Here is a 22371-nt window from a genome sequence, read left to right as displayed (position 1 = left end):
TTGTTAGTGCTACACGCAGCGTGTTGGACATCAACCTCTGCAGAGACCCATAGGAACAACAGAAATACAGACAGGCAGCTGATGATTGCATTGCTCCCACTGGGAGCTTATTTTTCGGTAGTTGCCACCATAAGATGGTTACTTGGTTGAAGGGACTTCAGCCCAGCTCTCACCTAAATTGCAAGAGTGTCAATCAACCAGATGTGAAACACTGTGTGCCTAAGCTTCAGGGGAGGAGTTGAACTTGCAAGGATAAGTGAGGTTTTTGGAGGGTGGTTTGATTTTGTAAAAATTCATTCTGGTAATGTAGTCAATTGACTTATTGCAAACAGACTGCAGTGTTAAGAGACCATTTGATTTTCTAATTCCAGAGCTTTTTGGGAAAGAGCTGCTTTCACAATTTTGTTGATTACTGTTATAAAATAGAAACATTTGATCTATTATAAACACTATACAGAAGACAGGTTTTTCTTTTGCACTTTTTTAAAGTGCTAAATGACTGAGTCAGGGACTTCTCATGAAGTGGCTGTCTGTCCCATCTTTTTGATTTATTGCTCTTATACGACAAGATTGAAATCTCTAAATGTTTTCATGACTCAAAGATTCTCATTAGGAGTTATCAACAGAAAACTTGAAAAGGTGGGTTATTTCGGTACTCAGTATTTGAAAGACAGATCAGTGTTTAGCAAGGACTGTTTTTTTTTTCCAATTCTCTTTGGGGAAATGTGTTTCTTTTATCACAGACAGTGTATCTATATTCATTCATAACTGTTTGGAGAATCAGCATAATACTGCCTTCCCTCCATTATCTTTTCTTAATAACTTTTTTCTGCTTAGTGATTCTTTTTTTTTTTTCTTAGGCAGTAGTTTAATATTCTCTTTGGAGTAAGAAATATTATCCCTGAATAACGATTGCGATTTACTAACTTTGTCCCTTTATCCTTGACTCAATTATTATTCCTCCTGGATTTTACTCCTGGTACTTTCACGGAACGTTTGTATAGTTTTGGGGAAAGTTTTACCACTCTCTTTCAGCTGCAGAGGCTGGTGACAGGATGACCTCAGCTCTACATCTTTTATCAAGTTGAGCTTTCTCTGGAGATGAAATAGGATTCAATGGAAGAGTCAAACCTGGACTCAAATACTTGGATTTAGTTCTCTACCTTGTACGTGACCTTGAGCAAGGCCTACTATCTCCTAATTTGTTTTTATTTTTCGTTGCAATTAGAAGTAGGAATACCACCATTGAAAGCACTGAAAAGCACTGTGAGCTCTACACATTGTTTTATATAAATACACAAGAGAATTTTTGTTATTAACACTGTATTTTCAGTAACTCAAGCTGTAGTGAAGGTAAAACCTTCAGGAAGTTTCAAAATTTTAAGACTGGGGAGGAACATCTTCTCTGAACTCCTGTATAGCATAAGACATTGAATTTTATCCAGTTACTCCTCTTTTGAGAGCCTCTGAAGTCACATTCCCAAGATCTAGGCTGGCACATTCCTGGGCTGGCACAGCTTTTAGAGGAAAAACCTTGACTAGGATTTTGCTATGTGGAGCTGATATTTGTACATTACCTGACACAGAATGTTTCCAGAATAAAGGTCTTCATGTGTTTCTCTGATGGAAGTAATAAATATGGCAGACTGTCTACAGTACGAGTGGGCAGATATTCCAATACAGTGATTAGAGAGAAATCAGATTAGAGATTTACACACAAGTGAGTCTTTAGCAGGTAGATTAGGGAACAGAGGAAAGAGTCTGCAACTCAAACGTCGTCCCTGTGCATTTCCCATTAGCAGTCAGGCTGCTAATGCCCAATTCCCGCACAAAGCCGGGTTCAACCAGCCTATTCCAAAGGCATTTTATTTCAGGTTTTAACAGAGCGCTGCACACAAGCACACGTCTCCACCCACTACCTGCTGTCCCCACGCTTGCTATCCTTGTGTCGTTTCTTGTCCCTGCCATGTCTCCCACTCAGTAACCACTGGAAGGCTGCTAAATCTCCCAAGCAGCCAAGAGTGGATCAAAGGGAAAAGTCATGATTAAAATCAGTAACAAATATCCTAGTAGGATAATAGCGCGCTTCCTTGATACCCCTCCAAAGCTGTCCATTGGGAAGGAAAGAGAGGGCATTTAAAGCCTGCTGCCATGTCAGTCCCTTCTTTCTAGGATGGACTTCTCAAGTTGTAGCCTCCTGCCTGCAGTATCTCAGGAGTCAGGCACTCCGTGGAGCCAGGAGTGTCCGTACGCAGGCACAGCAAGGGCACAGAGAAGCAGAGAGATGCCACCTAACCCACAGGACCCACTTCCCAACGGGCTTCTGTTTCATAGCAGCATCACCCCACGTCTGGCAGGACCAAAGTGCCAGGTCCTGTCTTCTCTGGCACCCGAGGGACAGAGCACAGACGGCTGCCGTGTAGGCGGCGGGTTGGGGAAACGGGTCTGCCTGCCACACCAGCTCATGGAAAAGGGAGGGGAGAGACCCAAGTACAGCTGCACTACTTTCAGTCTGTCTGTCTCTGCCCAATTCTTTTCACATTTCAAGGTCAAACAATCTGACAGCTTCTTTATATACACTCAAGAATTTATCATCAATCCTTTTACAGCACGTAGAAGTGATTCTTTCTCATCCAAGTAGGGAACCACCCAGGTAAAATGTGGAAGACACTGGTCCAGAAGCTCAAATATGCAATCACCAGGAGACATACATTCAATTTCTATTCAAATCAGAGACTTCTAGACTGATAAGGGGTAAAGCTAATTGAGGACACTTTGAAAATTGGATGGCAACCTCCCAGCTGTAAGCCTTGAAAAGATCTCTGCAGCTTGCCTGTGACTTGACTAATCTACAAAATGGAATCAGTATCCCATTTTCAGCTAGTGCTTTGTCTAAGGTTTTCTATTTAGTCTCTGAAGATCTTTCAAGAAGGAATAGACTCACCTTTCCTATGTACTGTAATGCAAATTTAAATTATCAGGTTTCAGTTGCCTGCTGCCATGAGCTTGGGAGCAGAGAAGCAACACCACGGAAAGTAGTTAAGGGCATATTTTGGTATGCATGAGCTGCACATCAGCAAGTGTTATCAGCCACAACTTTGCATCTTTTTCCAATTCACTTCAAGTAACCCTAGCCTCCCACATCATGAATTTCTCTTGAGATTTAACCAGAGGTGTTTTTCATGTCTCAGAAAAAAGTATCTGCATTTTTGAAATTACCTTTCACCCTAAAGTGACACCTTTCTGGATGGGGCAAGCAAAAGGAAAGAAATTATGTGCTCAGATACTAAAAGCAATAGAGCTTTTTAGGGAATAGAAGACTGATCACCTGAATACACCAACTTCAGCCTTTGGCAAAGACCCTGCCTAGAACAAGGTAAAACGCAGACAAATTACATAATCCTCTAGTACTTTATCCGTTATATAGAGGCAGATTATGGAAAAAAAGAAAGAAAAAATCTGCCAAAATAAAGATATTCGGGGGGACATGAGACATACTCATAGACAGCGTGGTGTGTAAGCAGCACTGGATGAGCTGTGACTACAATGCATGTGGAAAAGGGGTTATTCAATGAACTGCTAGTATCCTGACAAAGCCAAAGTAAAGCCAGATTATGGCCACTGGCCAGTTGCTGACAGATAGCTGATGGCCAGCAGCTTTCTCATCAGCAGAATGTGAACTCTGGGAGTCACACCAAGCATCAGTGCAAAGTAGACCCAAAGAGTTAATGAGGAAGTGAGATGGGAGAAGCTTCAAGGTCTTACTAAGAAAAAAAGCCTTTAGAGAGAAGGTATGGGAATGTTTTCTGTGCCCTTGCTATACTAGATATGGAAACAGCAGGGGGGAAATCAGATCTGTATTGTCTAAATAAAAAAACATAAAAGAAAAATCTAGTTTTTCCAGCATACTCTCCCTCATCTGAGACAAGATATGAGCTGAAATGTATCCAGTCTGTCCAGTGACGTCAGAGGCTGAACTATGAGTATATGAGAAAATAGCTAGTAGCCAAAACATAACAGTTCAAAAAGTAGATGTCAGAATAGCTAAAGACAAGCTGTAAGACTAAACAGAAGCAATGGGATAGAAGATCTTTAAACATCTTCCTTGGACTGAGCACAATGTAATACCCTCAGGGGGGAAAAAAACCCCTTCTATTTTCACCAACATATTCTTAAGGGCACCAGTTCTCAAAGAGAGAGTGTAATGAAAAGGATAAAAGTTTAATGCATTAAGTAAGTCAGCAAAGAACCGTCTATGGCTACTTACAATATTTATGATAAAGTCATCTGAGAACGAATCAGAGGAGAACTGATGGGGCACTGGATCACCTCTCCAGAAGATAAGGGAATAAACAATAGCAGAATGTTCTCATTAATCTCAGTATATTTACTGTGGTCCTTAAATTCCCAGTTTTAGCTAAGACTAAGGAGAATATGCTAACTAGCCTAATTACTCTAATTAACTTCTGCTAATGGGCCTGATTAACCTTAAGGAAAAAGGTTAAAAATCTCTTCAAACCAAAGTACACAAGCTATTTTTCTTGCGTTCTGCAGTGATACGGCAAATGATAAGATAGTTAACTTCTAAGGTTTGCTGAAGGAGGCTCTGTTAAGTGCAAAGCTCGTGTGCTGAGAGTCCCTGTATTCCGTGAAGAGGCCAGATGAGATTGCTTAACGCCTTACAATGAAATGTTGGTGTCTAGAACAGAAGTTATCCTGAAACAGCTGTTCATGTGTGCGATGCCCAGTGAACTGCGGATTGGACAAACCAAGACAATTCCACCTCTAATTCAGACCATGCCTTCATCTGAATTCATTCATTTGTGTGCATAAGCTACGGCAACCAGGTGGCTATTCTGAAAACATCAGCTGGGCAGGGCAAAGGATGAAATACAGCAGCAGGTCAGACAAGGTGTTCACTGAGCCAAGTATCCTGTGTTTGACATACCAGAAGTGGCAAGAAGGACTCCAGGAGGTTTTCTTGGTACACAACATAAATAGGTTTTCCCAAAGGAAAATAAATAGCAAGGCGAGAGTAAATGGCATAGCCCAGAAGCAGCAACCATTCCTCCAGTCGGTAATGAAAGCTGAGCTTTGAGGAGATGCTAACGTAGGAGCCTTCAACGTCTGCGAGCAGAGAAATCAATACTAAGGAAATTTCTGCAGCCAAGAGTATCCTTTATGGTTGTAGCATGGTTCACAGGATGAAAGAAAACAGGCAGAAATTAGAAAGGTATGATTTATCTGCTGTAGGAGAAAATTGGTAGATAGGAGCTTTCAAGTAATGTGGCTCTAATACTAATTAACCCAGGACATCTGCAACCGAAGAACAGAATAAACTAAAAACAAAGGTATTTTTGCCCACCCAACTATTAAATAAGTACAGTTCTTGTAAAAGCCTGATAGGATTATCAGCTGAAGCCTACATATTATCACCACTTCTATCAGAAATTGAGTAGATGTTTATGAATATTTCTGTATCTATGGAGCAACAGGATTGTGACACTATTTTCTTTCTAAAGCTTCTTTAGTGTTATCTCTTACTATTTTAATTGCACTTATTATTTATTAAAATCCCCAATTCTAAAGTCATGGGATGATGTCAAAAGCACCACATTTTTAAGCCTCCCAGCTATACAGAATGAAAAGCATAAAAATATCTCCTAGAGGGCTCCACATCTATTTTTCATGATTTCTGGGGGCCAAGGGAAAGGGAAGATGATTTATGATTTTTCAATGCTTAAGTTGTCACAGCTGCTTCACTTTCCTCTGTTATTTGGTAACAAAATAGAGCGATCCATTCTTAACGCATCAACAGAACAAGAATTTTCATGTTCTATGGTATAATACAAGGAGACAGGCTCAGAAAAGGAATGAAAAATCTTATTCCAAACATTTAAGGTGTCTGACCCGATTGTCCATATTCTTTTGTTGTGTAAAAGGGAAGGACCAACAGCCAGCCTGTGTAATCTGGGCACCAGGCTGTCACCACGCACAGCACTCCAGAACACAATTTAAAATTAAAAAAAAAAGTGAAGCCATTCCATTTTCCTCCAGCTGAGCTCCTGGCCTCTGGTGGCAAAGCAGATCTGCTCTGGAAAAATATCTCAGCTTCTCACATCACTTTGGTGAATGATATTTTCCCTGTATCTGCCTGTGCTAGTGATCGCAGCTCTCCTGCACATTCGTTCCTCACTTCCACGTTGAAAACTACGACAAGTTTCTTTTCAGTGTCGACCATAACCAAGAAATTCACCCTAAATGTTAAGATGTCTGCAGTCTGTAGGGAGTGGGGCAGAAGGGGTATCACAGGGGAGGTTTGGTGTACAAAAAGCATGCAAAGTAGGGACTACTTTTTTCTGGCCGAGTCAGCCAGAAGCTCAGTAAAAACATAAATGCCCACGTCTCAGGGCTTCCCAGCAGTACCTCTCTTAGCTGGGCACTCTGTACTCTTTGGAGTAAAGTCACAACATACACCCACAGCTACATCGTCCTGACAACTTTTCATTAAATCCGCTTCATTAAACCTGCTTCTTCACTTTAATAGTGTCTATTCTTCCTGGCAGCAATAAAGTCAAGTCTGAGTCATGAAAAAAGGGAGAATCCCCACAAAGAGGGCAAACCTGTTGCATAGGTGTATAATATAAACCGATCGCAGCTAAAGGACAGCGCTGGCCATGGAAGAGGGGAGGCACTTTCCAGTTGCTATTCTCAGGTCAAAGGGGTAGTGCCCTTAGGATTTCCGGCTGCGAGCTCTACGCCAGTGTAAACCTGAAGTAGCAATTGGAAAAGGAATTACACAGGCCTGGTCCCCGCAGAGCTGGCGTGAGGAGAGCAGCACAAGGACAGACACCTCAGGTTCCACTGAACCCAGCTCACACAACGCTGTCAGCCGCCCTGGTGAATGGATGTGTGCTGCATTCACAAGTCCTCTTTCAGCAAAGCACTTAATCATCTATTTCTAAACCAGTGGGTCTTGCAAGGGAGTTAGTGATAGTTTTGTTAAACTGGTTTCTGTTCTCAGAAACACAAAACCTGTAGGAGAGGATCATGGGCAAATTTCAGTTCACCTTTTTTTTTTTTGTAAAATTAACAGCATGGGCAGCTGCTTGCAAAGTCCGACAAAGATGTAAAACCAGGCTAACTACAGGCCAAAAAAGACACTTCCAGCTATACAAGAACACTTACCACAAAACATACCACACAGTCCCTTTTTGAGAAGCTTCCTGTACCCTTTTCAAAAGTATCTGATGCTTGTTGCTATTAGAAATAGGATGCAAGACTATGGTCCATCAATGTTCAGGTTTGACTGCCATAGCAACCTGGCTGGTTCTGACTGCAGAAATTCAGGCACAGCACAGATCCAAAGAAAGGCTGAAAGAACAGTTCCAATGCAATTTCACATAGTCTGCAGCACTGGCAATCTGCACAGACATCTTTTGGATCTGCAAGCAGAGAAAATTTGATCTGGGAGTCTTGGAGAGAGTAAGCAAAATTTATGGCACTCCCCAGGTCATTTATTTTTCAAAGCATCATTTTTCTGACCATAACTACGTTTTAAATGGCAACAGCAGAGAGCCAGTGAGGTTTCTAAATTAAAATGAAAGAGCCCCATGGTTTCTCTCTCCTTCACTGAATAAACATATTTAAAAGTAGAAGAACTGAGCTAGAAATCACTAGTAACAAAGAATTTTCATCACAGCTTATCTGGTAGCCTCCAAACAATATGATACCATCTGTACTTTTCCGATTTCAGAAAACAGCAATGAGTAATAGCATTTGATTGTCTGTAGGAGTTGGGAGGAGGAGGACTGAACACTATTGCACCACTAAACTCATTGTTTTATAAAGATCAAGGAGCCTCATTCTGATCCTACTTGCACACCAGTATAAACTGACTCCCAGTATAAACTCTACTGGGAATTAGGCTCCTGTGGATATGCAAGAGCTGAGTAGCCACCCCATTTGGCTCTGGTGCTCTGCAGGAGGAGTCTGATATTAGTAAGAGTTGATCTAAATCTTCCTTGAGAACACAGAGACCCTTTTCCCCTACTCTGTGTCAGGCATGTAGATCCTCTAAAATTTATTGTTATATGCATTACAAAAAATACTCATCGTAGTTTCGCTGGTAACACATTTTCAAAAACCTTGACTAAAACTTGGAAGTAAACCATCTCTTGTATCTATTCCATTACCCTTCCACCAGCTACAAGAATTTCTAGCTCTTCAGCCCTCCCCTTCGCGTTCTGCTAACACCACTTTCATTGATACCAGCTTTTTGTTCGAGAACCTTATCTTCAGTGATAACTACCTAGCCCTAAAATTCTTGCTCAATCGGTTAATAAACCATTCCTACTCCCTGTTGCCTCTCTCCTTTTGTCACTAAGCAGCATCAATTCCCATGAGAGAACCTGGAGCGGAGCCTGTACAGAAGAAAGCAACAGACAAAGCTACGTTCTTTTGGGAGCACGCCACATGCAGACTAAAGCACCTGTGCGCTATTCAAAAGGATCAAAAAGAAGAGCTGGAAACAAATTGTCTTTCCAACGAGCATTCAGGTAAGACACACAGTGCTGGCAGTGGGGGAGGACTGCTCCCACCTCACAGACACAGAAGAGGCTCCTTCCCATCCCGTGCTAAACTGCAATCAGTGACTGAATCAGCTGGAACCTCCCACCAGCTCTGGTAGACTTTAAGTCACCTATCTATGGATCTTACAGGGCATTTAGGGGACGTAGAAATAGCTAGGTGGGGAGGATGCAAGGAATTCACCTAGAAGTAAGAGAGTTAAATTCATTGAGTGGAACAAGAGAGGCAGCTGCCACCTTTCCTTTGCCTTTAAGCAAGGAAGCAATCAAAGAGAGCTAACTGGACTTTAAATGGTCAGTGGTGAAATCCAGCACTGCAGCTGATTTAGAAGCATGTTCGCTTACCTACCTAAACCCAGAGTCATTTAACCTTCCTATATAAATCAAGAAGTTAAAGAGAAATAGGTACAGGCAAAGCAGCTACTGTAAATCAAGTGATTGAGTGAAGGAACCCAGGCGGAGCATGGAGTTCCTCAGCCACACAAACACACTGCATATGTAGTCTCTCTCTGAAGAGTTATGATCCCAGCTCGGTATGCTGAGTAATAGCTTGCGTTTATACATTGCCTTTCATTCGGTAGAAACAGAAAGTGCTTTCCTGATTATATATAGATAGAGGTCAGTCATCTCCAAATAAAACCAGCCCCAGACGCAGCAGAACATGACAGCAGCTCTCCACAAAGCAAGCCAACAGTTTCTGAAAAGAGAAAACAAAGAATAAATTCTCCAAAAATATATCTCTTCATGTTTTGGAACGGCAGAGTAACATCAGCTTGGCAACCATTTAGCTAAGACAGGATGATGACTACTTCTAAGAAGCAGTCAAGGCAGCTCAAGGGATACAGCAAGGGTCAGAGCGGAATGCGGTGTTATATCCCTCGTTTACAAGGTACCCACTTCAGCTTCATGCAGTATCAGACAGCTGCCTGAATTTTCTGGGTCAAGAAAACAAAACTAAACCTCAAACAAAAAGTCCGTAGGAAAATGGATCTAAGGCATTTAAAGTTCTTTGGAAAATGTAACAGTCAAACCCCACAGCAGACCTCTCGTTGCTTCAAGATGTCAGCCCTGGTGTCTGGGAGGCTGATGGAAGGCAGCAGGGTTAGACCTCGAGGAACAGTCCACATTTCAAAGGTACAGAGGGGGTTAAAAGAGGAGACACCACACGAGATACTGCTTTATCAAGCAATACAGCTCGCTTCCCTCCTGTCACCGCCACTTGTCGCACTTCTATGATGCATGCTTTTCTTCCCTAAAACTAATTTCTACAGTAAAAAAAACCCAAAACCTAAAGGAGCATCAAGGAAAAGAAAAAGAGTGATTGTTACAAGGTTGACTGGCTCCTGGTATGGTCTGTGGCAGGAGTCATATATTTTGCTTAATTAAGATAAGGCTGTTGCTTCTTTGCAGATTTCACTAATACAGAATTTATTGATACAGTATTACACAGCATTTTAAAGTGATAAAATACAGCTGACGCAGAAGCCAAAGGCACCCTGAACTGAAACCCAGAGAACATACTAATAGAGACAGATCTCCATGCTTCAGCCAAGCATGAGTGCTTTCCACCAAATCCAATATCTGGTCCCAATTCAGGGAAGCAAGTCCTGATTTAAAATTCATTCCTGCCAGTTTTAACTTCCGCATGAGTTTTTGCGCTTAGTCCAGGTGTTCAGCCAGATTCCTACGCACCATTTTAAGCAGTTCAGCGTGCTGTAAATCCAACTTGAGAGCCACACAAGCACCAAGTGGTGACACTTCTGAAACCCATACCCCAAGTAGCTGTTTGATGATCTAGACCCCCCTCAGGTATCAAGGATTACACTATTCAAACACTCACAGAATCACAGAATCATCTCGGTTGGAAAGGACCTTGAAGATCATCCAGTCCAACCGTTAACCCAGCACTGACAGATCCCAACTCCACCAGATCCCTCAGCGCTGGGTCAACCCGACTCTTCAACCCCTCCAGGGATGGGGACTCCACCACCTCCCTGGGCAGCCCATTCCAACACCCAACAACCCCTTCTGCAAAGAAATCCTTCCTAATATCTAGTCTAAACCTTCCCTGGCGCAGCTTGAGGCCATTCCCTCTTGTCCTGGCGCTGGTTCCTTGGCTCAAGAGACTCCTCCCCCCTCTCTGCACCCTCCTTTCAGGGAGTTGGAGAGGGCCAGGAGGTCTCCCCTCAGCCTCCTCTTCTCCAGACTAAACCCCCCCAGTTCCCTCAGCCGCTCCCCATCACACCTGTGCTCCAGACCCTGCACCAGCTCCGTTGCCCTTCTCTGGACACGCTCGAGTCATTCAATGGCCTTTTTGGAGTGAGGGGCCCAAAACTGAACCCACTCATCGAGGGGCGGCCTCACCAGTGCCGAGCACAGGGGTCAGTCAGATCCCTTCCCTGTCCCTGCTGGCCACACTAGTGCTGACACAAGCCAGGATGCCATTGGCCTTCTTGGCCACCTGGGCACACTGCTGGCTCATGTTCAGCCGGCTGTCTATCAACACCCCCAGGTCCCTCTCTGACTGGCATCTCTCCAGCCACTCCTCCCCAAGCCTGTAGCGCTGCTGGGGTTTAAAGCTTTGGCACTCAACTGATGTCCCAGCTGTGTCTTAGGACCTGCACATAAAACCAGCTATGCTCCTTGCACACAGAGCTGCACACAGAGCCGTCTTTGCCTTGGGGTTCAGGTTTCAAGCACCCCATTACCAGAGCAATGAGCCTTTATAACTTAACATGACAGCCTGTAACAGTGGTGAGTCTTCAGGTGGCTTCAGAATCGTGCATGATATTAACAAGTCACGAAGAGGTTTTGCTCCAAAGAACTTGAAATGCAAAGCGCAGTTCCACAAATCTTTCTCAAATTAGCGGAAAAGGTAACAATTTTCAGGCAAAAAGAACACTTCAAGCAAAAATGTTAAGTCTCCTGAGCAATGCTTAATAAATAGACTAATAGCTCAGCAAATTTGGGAACCAGTTGCCATTTCTATTACAGAAAGGCAGCGATTGCTCTGTAATGATCACCTGAACTAGAACCACCTGCACCCAGAAATCTCCAGCTTTGCCAAAGCTCACGTCGGCATTCAGATGTCCAGGCAGGTGCTTACTTCTAGATTCATCTACCCAGTAGCCCAGGAGTGAGCAGAAGCAGATGCAAAGACAATTGTTATTAGACTCATTAGAAGACACCGCGCTTCCAAACACACTCTGTGATGTTCGATACGCTGCGTTCCATCCCGCTCCTGAAATCGCATCGCTTTGCATCGCGCCCAGTTAAAACCTGACACGTTGTGATACAAGATACAGTTTAACAGAACAACGCGCTAGCTCGTGTTTAATCCAGTCTCCATTTGCTATGGATGCTGATTATCTCTGAGATTTACAAAAACAACTGTGATAAATTACTTGACAAACAAGATTAAAATCCCTGAAGTTCTTTATTGTTTCCACTAGCTTCCAGGCATTAAAAGTGCTATGTCACATTAATCGAAATTCCTTTTTATTCTCTTAGACTTCGAATGTCAGGTACATCTTGTTCCAATTATTTTCAAATAAGAATATTATTCTATATAGGCACACTGCACAATCCCTCAAACCATACTCAAGGGAAAGACGATTCTTTCAAAGTTGACAAACTTTCCTGAACCCCAGTATCTGCTCTGCATGTTTACAGCTTAGAGGCAAGCAGTAGGACTGTGAGCATGCACAAATAAAAGCTTCAGATAACCACAAACAGCTCCTCTCAACTGCAAGGACAAAAAAAAAATCATGTTCCCGCTGTCTAATTGTTATAAACTGAACATTCAGAGCAATATTTTAACAGTTATCTGATGGCTAAAGTATTGGCCCAACACAAATCTCTATTCTGATACACGCTGTGTGCTATTGTTTCAAAATAGAGACTTGAATCAAAATGCGAAATGCAACACAAAACAAAGTGTCAGACTTTTTGGCCCAGTTTAGATAAATGCCCTGAAATGCCTGTGCTTCCAGCAGCGTTTTATCTAAACAGACCTCCTGTTTCTGCCAACTGGACAGGAAAGCTTTATCTGCACAGGTTTTCCCAAATCTTCTGCCAGCAACCTCTCTGGTTTTGATCATGCCGGAAACATTGCAGAAATGCTACTACTCAGTGTATTGCCTTAATGTTAGTGCTGCTCTGGGTGGGAAACGGACAAAAGTCCCAGCAGTGAGATGATGATTATTATTATTATTACAGCAACAGCTCTAAATCTGAGTTATCATTCCAATTATTTACTGATTAGAAGAACAAGACACTATTAAAATATTTGTAGGCAAAGTGTTAATTTAAAAAAAAAAAAAGAGTCACATTATGCTGTGGACATAGGATAAAGAAAAAAAACAGGGCATTCATTAGCCTTGTAAATAAACTAATAGCTCAGCAAATTGGGGGAATAAGTGAGAGATCAGCTAAGGATTCAATCTCTAATCCTCAATAAAGGTATAGCCCTCTATACAAAAATACTTATGAATTTTCATGCAAAATACATCTAACAATAAAATGGATAAATGAAGATAAAAATATTAAGACGCCAAGTTCCAACATACATGTCAGATTAAAATACACTATATATATATATTTATAGTTAACACAATACATGGACAGAATTTGTCAGATCTCACTGGCAGATCGAGACCACGTTCCTGACACCCAGGCTACATAAAGAAACTGGACACGCACAAATAAACCCAAAACGCGTTAACGTGTCCTGTTCTGAAACAAGCAGCCAGTCCAAAAAATCCACATGCCACTTAGACTACATGAAGATCTTTTAAGATCAGCAGGCCTTAGTAGCAGGTTTATCACTTTAAGCAGACTTCTCCTGAAAACAGCTTTCAGAATTTTAACATTACCATACATATACCTCAATTTTAATCTTGATTTTGATCAAACCCAGAAGCCCAACCAACTAAGAAGCTATTCTTTATGATTGGGTCCTCACCTGTACATACAAATTTAAATGGAAATCAGTCTTTTCTGCCAAGAGTGAACATCAGTCATTAGGAACAAAAGTTAAGCAGCATAATCAAGGTATTCTTTTTCACCTGACACTTTGGAACCTGTCTATTGCAATCTAAACAACGGAAAATGTATCACGCCATCAGATATCTGACACTGAGAGATGCAAGTCATGGGATGAGATCAAGATATACTGTTACAAAATGCAACTTATGATTAAAAACTGTCTAAAAACGTTTCTGAGTTTGAGACACGCATACACACACGCACAAGTTGTGCGTCTTCTTTAGCCGAGCCTGTGCCCTTCCCGTGGGATCCATGTACAGGTCAAGAAGGCCATGTGTTGGATACCCTTACTGATTAGTACTCCTCTTAAAGCCTCACAGTGGCTCAGTCCAGCCTCAAGGAGCTCATCCTTCTCACGGCTGCTGAAAAAGGAGAATTGCAGCTCCTAGTGTTAGTCGGGCTCTTCTACAGCCTTAGGTCAAAGCACTCCTCTTATGGACGTCATTGCACCCTCAGGAAGCCCAAATATCTTAATCTAACTGGAATATGACGTGTGCAGTTAACGAGCTTACTTCTTTTTAGATTGGTCATGCCATAGCTTCCTCCTAAAAGCTTTCTGGAACCCATCTGGTATGAATCCACCAACGTACCAGCAGCCTATTCTGATGCGTACAGTAGCGCACGTAACCGAGGCCTAATCTTGGTAGTTGCAACGAATGTGATTAACAACAGTTTGGAGACGTAGATTTACTGAACCACCAACATACATTGGGAAGTACCCTGGAGGTCTCCCATCCAATTTCCAAATACTCCTGACCCAGCTCTGCAGCATAAAACAATATTGCTGGAGGCCATCAGCACTATGCTCAGTCCCAGGGGAAGGTGGTATATTGTGGCCAAAATTTTCATTTTGTTTAAGAGAACTAGGCTTAGCATGAATTTAAGAGCAAACAAACTTTTTAAAAAAGAAAAAAAACTTAGAAGAGATTTATACAAATCCCAAAAGACAAATGTTTTCATTTTCAATAATTCAAACTGTTTTTAACTTCATTTTGGGTACCAAATTCTTGTTTGATAGCTTAATAGAAGCACTCATTGTACAGAAATACATCTGAACTGTCACAGCAGGGTATAAAGCATCACAAAATGATCTCCTCTAATGGGAGAATCCATCATACAGACATCACCCCAAATGCTTTACGCATGACTTCCATAAGTTCATATAAAGTCCAAGTTCAGAAGGGGAAGAAGAAAAGTCTTACTGAAGCATTTGACCAGCAGCTGCAGTCTGCTTGGAAGGCTTTGGATGGCTGGTATGTTAAGTTCCAGAAAAAAAAAATAATCCCATGTCCTCTGTTAGAAAAGGAGGCAATGGCATTCAAGGATGGACAACAGGGAAACACCTGCTTGTGCCTCACACCTACCTGAAGTGAACTTGGGCAAGAAATTTCCTTCCACCCCACTAGACTTGTTTTCACGGCACACACAGCCCGTCCCAGTTGGCTTTGCCACAATCGGCCATCAGCTGCCAGACTGTGAGGCAAGCTTCACATCCAGCACTGAAATATGTGTGCGTGTCCAGACAGCATCAATGGTAATAGACACCTTAGCAGCTCATGACTCTCCTTTAATGGAATATTCTCCTGGATTTATCATCTACCTGGACTTGTGCAAAGCACTTGACACTGCCCTACATGACATCCTTGTCTCTAAATTGGAGAGACATGGAATTGACAGCTGGGCCACTCGGTGGGTAAGGAACTGGCTGGACAGTCGCACTCAAAGAGTTGCTGTCAACAGTTCAATGTCCAAATGGAGAGCAGTGACAAGTGGTGTCCTCAGGGGTCGGGGTTGGGACCGGCGCTGTTTAACATCTTTGTTGGGGACATGGACAGTGGGATCGAGGCACCCTCAGCAAGTTCCCCGATGGCACCGAGCTGTGTGGGGCAGTGACACGTGGAGGGAAGGATCCATCCAGAGGGGCCTGGACAGGGTGGAGAGGTGGGACGTGCCAACCTCATGGAGCTCAACAAGGCCAAGTGCAAGGTCCTGCCCATGGGTTGGGGCAATCCCCAGCACAAATCCAGGCTGGGTGAGGAGTGGGTTGAGAGCAGCCCCAAGGAGAAGGACTTGGAGGTATTGGTGGATGGAAAACTGACTGTGAGCCAGCAACATGTGCTTGCAGCCCAGAAAGCCACCCGTGTGCTGGGCTGCACCCAGAGCAGTGTGGGCAGCAGGGCCAGGGGGGGATTCTCCCGCTCTGCTCCGCTCTCGTCAGACCCCCCTGCAGTGCTGGGTCCAGCTCTGGGGGCACCAACAGCAGAAGGACACGGACCTGCTCGAGCGGGCCCAGAGGAGGCCACGAAGATGCTCGGGGGGCTGGAGCACCCCCCTGTGAGGACAGGCTGAGAGAGTTGGGGGGGTTCAGCTGGAGAAGAGAAGGCTCCGGGGAGACCTTAGAGCGGCCTCCCAGGGCTGAAAGGGGCTACAGGAAAGGGGGGAGGGACTCTTGATCGGGGGGGAGGGATAGGATGAGGGGTGATGGTTGTAAAGTAATTGAAAGAGGGGAGATTTAGATGAGATCTAAGGAAGAAATTCTTCCCTGTGAGGGGGGTGAGGCCCTGGCACAGGTTGCCCAGAGAAGCTGTGGCTGCCCCCTCCCTGGAAGGGTTCAAGGCCAGGTTGGACGGGGCTTTGGCCCATGGCAGGGGAGTGGGACTGGATGGTCTTTAAAAGGTCCCTTCCAACCCAAACCAGTCTGGGCTTCTGTGATTTCTACAAGGGAACCATAAGCCTGGGCTGCCCCTTGCCCTGGGGGGCACAGAACAGTAGCTGAGCTAGGAGTTATATTTCCCTGAAAGCAGTTGCCCTGTCATTAATAATGTTTCCAAACTGTGGCCTTTCCAGTGCTTTAACCATTGCTTTATGTCAGCTGGTTGGGTCCCCAAATGGAAAAGAAAAAAGAATAACGGGGATGACTATGTGTAATCTGACGTCCTTCCCCCATCCCCCTTCACCCCAGGTTTTCTGAGGATTATTCTAACGCACACGGTGCATCTCTAATTTCTGGATCAAAGCTGCGCAACAAATGATGGAAGTGCCTACAGCATTCAGGAAAAAGAAAATTAGATCCAGTTGAAGGGGGGAAAAGGAGGACACTCCACAGGCCTACAGATTGCTGCACACGGTCTTGAGGGATGTAAGACAGCGCAGGCTTGTTTGAAGGTGTTACTATCCTGGTTTGTGTGAGAATTCCCCAGGCTTAATCCACACACATTTGCAGAGGATTCTGGCTTCTCTGTAAGAATTTATTTTTACCCAGAGAATTGGGCTTGCTGCACTTCTAATGGGCTGGATCCTTGGCAGATGGAAACTGGTATTGCTCCACTGACGTCAATAGTCACAGCTTGCAAGGAATCACTGAGACAACGGTTTACCCTGAACTAATCTCCTCCCCCTCCCCTTTCTATTTACTCACATTGGAGAACACAGCTCATGTCTGGCATGTGCCACAAAAACACTCACGGCAGTGCCCATCGACCCTTAAACGAAAAGCCTCTCGTGTACCTGGAGAGCAAGACCCTGCCTTCCAGGTGAGAAACGGGGGTTTGCAAACCTGGCACACCCTGTGCTATCGCCAGCCTGGGGGGTACCCGCGCAGATGTGGCTGCGAGGGGCTGCCCGACACCACACACACACCCCCCGCCAGCCCAGGGTCCCTACAGCGCCTGCAGTATCCATTACGACTCCAAAGCAGCACTCAAAATGCGCCAAAGATTATCAGTTAACAACATAAATTTTAAAGCAAAACCTTGTCGCATGGCAAGTTTGTTCTCTAAGGACAACAACAACTTTCAAGTGCTTTTATTTTTCTACTTATTAACACAATACACTTAGTGGTTACCCTTTGCAAGTTTACACTCCCTAGAGCTACAGACCTGGGCTCCGAAGCAGCAGGTCGAGGGCCCTGCGTATGCACAGGGTACATGAGGATCAAGCTCTAAGAAGACAGCGAGTGTTGGTGCTGGGTCTGCCACTGATGGGTTTTCCACATCATGGGTAGAAAAATGGGGCAATAAGACAACACAGGGCAACCAGGCTTACTTATCTCATGCTTTCTAGAATAATCTCAGTCTTGCAATCTCTTTCCAATGGACTCAGAAAACTGAAAATTCACAACTATGTAAATACCATCTGAATTATCTGCATTTGTAGACACTGCTGATGTTTTCAGGGAGCTGCTGCCTCACAGGTACCGCAGGCCCCTGGCAGGCATGATCTCCCTCAATCCAAACGTTCAAAGCACCCAGAATACTGGGTCACCTACAGCTGAAAACTGCTCTGATCTATAATCACAGAATCACAGAATCGTCTAGGTTGGAAAAGACCTTGAAGATCATCCAGTCCAACCGTTAACCCAGCACTGACAGATCCCAACTCCACCAGATCCCTAAGTGCTATGTCAACCCGACTCTTAAATACCTCCAGGGATGGGGACTCCACCACCTCCCTGGGCAGCCCATTCCAATGCCTGACTACCCGGTCTGTAAAAAAATGCTTCCTGATATCTAGTCTAAACCTTCCCTGGCACAATTTGAGGCCATTCCCTCTTATTCCTATCATTTATTACTTGGTTAAAGAGACTCATCCCCCCCTCTCTGCACCCTCCTTTCAGGGAGTTGGAGAGGGCCATGAGGTCTCCCCTCAGCCTCCTCTTCTCCAGACTAAACCCCCCCAGTTCCCTCAGCCGCTCCCCATCAGACCTGTGCTCCAGACCCTGCACCAGCTCCGTTGCCCTTCTCTGGACACGCTCGAGTCATTCAATGGCCTTTCTTGGGTGAGGGGCCCAAAACTGAACCCACTCATCGAGGGGCGGCCTCACCAGTGCCGAGCCCAGGGGTCAGATCCCTTCCCTGTCCCTGCTGGCCACACTAGTTCTGACACAAGCCAGGATGCCATTGGCCTTCTTGGCCACCTGGGCACACTGCTGGCTCATGTTCAGCTGGCTGTCAATCAACACCCCTAGGTCCCTCTCTAATCCTAGAGGTCCCAAAGTGGGCTTCTTCAGATAAGCTAGGAGCATGCACAGAAATTCTGCTGGCGAGCTCTTCAGCAGGGCGCTGCATGCAGAACTGCTCCTTTTAAGAGGTTATGGCATGAGTCGGACTGCAGAGCCACGCGTTGCTCAGTGCTCATCCGTCAGAAGTCAGGGAGCAAGAGACACTGGGTGATGTCAGACTCATCATCTCTGAGTGACTGCTGAATGATGCACCAACAACATCTACTAGATTTCTGTGCATGACCACTATTCTATTGTGTGAATCCATTTCTATGTAATTAAGAATCTTTGATGGCCAAGACAACCGGTGGTAACCAGCACAAAAGTAAATCAGTTATTTCAGAGCAAAAAGCCCTACCTACAAAAGCTTGTGGTATTAACAATGTGTGTTTAACTACCCTAGTGCAACTATCAAGGTGTCACTTAAGGAGTGAGTAATGGGGAGGGAAGAATTTTAAATGATTCCCAACCAGACCCTGACCCTCTTCTTTCTAGCCATTAGCAAGTTTCTGAAGCCTTCAGAGCAGTTTCATTTGTTCTCAATCGCCAGGAGTTTTAACTGTGGAATTTAAATGATTCTCTCCCAGACAGACCTAATGTTAAGAGCCATTCAAGTGACATCCCTCTGAGCTACAGCACTTTGAGAAGACACTCCACGAGCATCCGCAGTGCTGTTTGCTCCACTGGAGCAAAGCAGACAAATACGACTTATCAGAAGTGGTACAGGATCCAGGGGATAGAGCCAAGGCGCTACTAGCAAAGGACACCACAGGCAAAAAAATCCCTGGCGAGTTTGGCACCTGAATTTGCAGCTGGAAATCTCAGTGGAAGCAGGCTGGGTTTCAGAGATACCGAGTACCTGCAGCCACTAAGGACTCCACAAAAACATGAAGACCTTCAGCCCTTCTGAAAGATCCGTGCGATTAGGGTCCGTCTAGAGGAGAGACCTGAGCATACACACTGAGATGAAAATGCTTATACCAGTTGCCATCTCTTTGGCCCAAGTGTTCCAATCCAAGCCAGAATTTAATTTACAGAAACCAAGATAACCTTTCATAAAGCCTTGTGTATGCAAGCCAGTGAAAACCCTCTAATAAAACCCACAAAATGAATAATGTTTGCAGAGTCTGAAGTGTGCAAAGCTTACCCTAAGCGTGCGAGCTAGCCTTCTTGATCAGGTTGCAGAATCTGTTACAAACTTCTAGCAGAAAGAATGGAAAGGAACTGACACTGCTGCATGCAGATGTCTTCTATTTAAGACCTGTCTTTTTCCAAAACCTTTGATCTGAGCCATAGAAGCAAATTACTGCAGACGTTGAAGCTGTCGGAAAGCAAAACAAAACCCAAGAAACAAGCCAATCAGTAGCTGCATGCGTGTTCAAGCGAAGCCTGAAGGTTTGCACCATCCCTGTCTCCCTGCGAGTGCTGCTCAAGATCACCATAACCTAACAGGAACGTTCCACTCCAGGAGGCTTAAACTATTGTGTAGCTTCTTTGATATCATGGTTTCAAGCAGATGTCAGAGCGGAGCACAGTCATCTTGCTCTCAAGTTGGCAACTGTCGTCTTGCGTTGTGAGAACATATTTTAAACATCTGCAACGAACACATCAAGCAGCCCACCGTCTCCATCGTGTCAGTCTAATTAACTCCCTAACCTATTTCCGCTCCTGTTCCTCTCCTTAATGCAAAGGAAAGCAGTGTGAGCAGGCTGGGCCTTTTCAAAGCAGCCAAGTACTTCACTCCAAAATTCAGCCCCTGCTCCAAGTTTAGTCCAAGACTTTAAGCTGCAGGAAAAACGCCACCAGCTTCCTTGTAAATTTTACTGTACGTGCTGAGAAAAAGAGGTGTGTGAGAGAACTTTTCTACAAGAGGCAGTTAAAGATGTGTTCATAGTCCTGATAATACCATCACATTCTGATCTGCACACAGCAGATAAAAGTTACTTTGGCTACAACGCAGTACCAGTACAATACATACATAATTCTCTGATAAGAAGTAAATCAGCTGCTTTGAACAGAGTACGGCATGCCAGCTCCAGATGTTAAGAAAGAGAATATGCAGCAAGAGTTACACGGGAGGCCAATAAATCTCTCAATGCTGATAAAGACCTGGAGGTGTTTACTAAACCCAAGATCTCTGTGATACACGCGACAGGCAGCGTAAGCGGGGAAAGGCCAGAAACACGGGGAAGGTGGCTTATCCTTCTGCAGATTTTTCTGTTCTGAACAGCTGCCCCTTGTAACAGCTGCACCATCATAACACCAAGTTTCAGGCCTCCTCAGAGAATTCAAACCTGACCGAAGTGTTTTCCACATAAAAATTCAATAACAGAGTGTCAAACTGTTTTGCATGAACAAAGCATAATCTTTTATAGATGCTGTGGTACTTGGCTATGGACGTGAACTCCATATACAACAGCTCTTTCTTGCTGCAGTCTTTAATCTTATTAGACTTGACTGCAGATACTTATTTGGCCCTTGTCATTATGCATAATATTATATATTGCTTTCTCATTAGAGAGGGGAAAAAAAAAAAATGTCCTCTGTTCCCAAAGCTGACTCCTGCCAAAATTTGGCATGCCTTGTTTGCAGTGCCCACTGGAATGACTCATATATCTTTCTCCTCTGCTGGGAGACCTCTTGAACATCACCCGCTTCCTCCTATCCAAAAGACTCATAGGTGAACACCACGAAGAAAATGTGTAGGAAATCTTCACAAAGCGCCAAAAAGAAAGTAAGCTATTTTATTAAATATCAGCTGATTAGCACATCCCCAATACAGTCTTTCATACTACTAATATATCAGTTTATCAAGTGGTCTTACTTCAAAAAGGTGCATACTGGGTGCGTTTAAATGACCAAGACACAGAGTTTGGGATTTATAAAAAAAGGCAGAAGAGCTACAAAAAGCCAGCCCTACTGAAAAGACTGCACCTCTCTCTCTGCCTTGAACTGAAAATGAGGAGAGGACTGGTAGACACAGAACAAGCATTACTAACCTGCTAGGAGATAAATCTGCTCTTCAGGCAGAACATTGGATGCAGCTCCACAGAGATGGACAACAATAAGATTTAGCAACTAGGAAGAAAAAGAACGTGTTTTGTCTTCATGAGGTTCACAACATAGATAATTATCTTTTGAGGTAAGTTTGGTTTTTTGGTCTTAGTTAAGCTCAGCTTTTGACACGTGAACAAGGAGGGCTCCAAGTTCCTCTGTGATTTACCCGACCCCATGGTGAGAGCCCCTTACTGTAAAGCAAACCTCCCTACCTGCACTGCCAGCGCCGCTGACGTAACGAAGCAACGGTAACGAGGCAGCCCCTCCTCATTCCAGTCCATATTGTGCCCACATGGGACCACAGCAGTAACCTACTTAGCACCTGCATTCATTACCATCACTGGAAACCACTAAACACAGAAACTAAAGGAATTATTAGGCAAATACCTGCTCACGAAGCTAAACGGATCATCTGTGCAATCAGTCATCAAATCCAACACTTATTCTGGGGGGAAGAAGGGTCAGTCCAGAGCCTCATCTATTTGCAGCTTCAATGATGACAGCTAAGCTATAGTCGTTGAAACAATGGATGTTTTACAAGGCTATATTCTGGATTTTCAGGTTTTGGTCATATTAATCCATATACTTGCTAATTTTCAGAATTTGGTAGGTAGCAATGGATCTTCATCAGCTATTACAAAATGCATTTAATCACATTAGCAGTGAAAAGATGTTTGCAGT

This window comes from Strix uralensis, chromosome 28, assembly GCF_047716275.1.
Source record: "Strix uralensis isolate ZFMK-TIS-50842 chromosome 28, bStrUra1, whole genome shotgun sequence".
NCBI lineage: Eukaryota > Metazoa > Chordata > Aves > Strigiformes > Strigidae > Strix > Strix uralensis.
Note: the sequence above shows the minus strand (reverse complement) of the source record.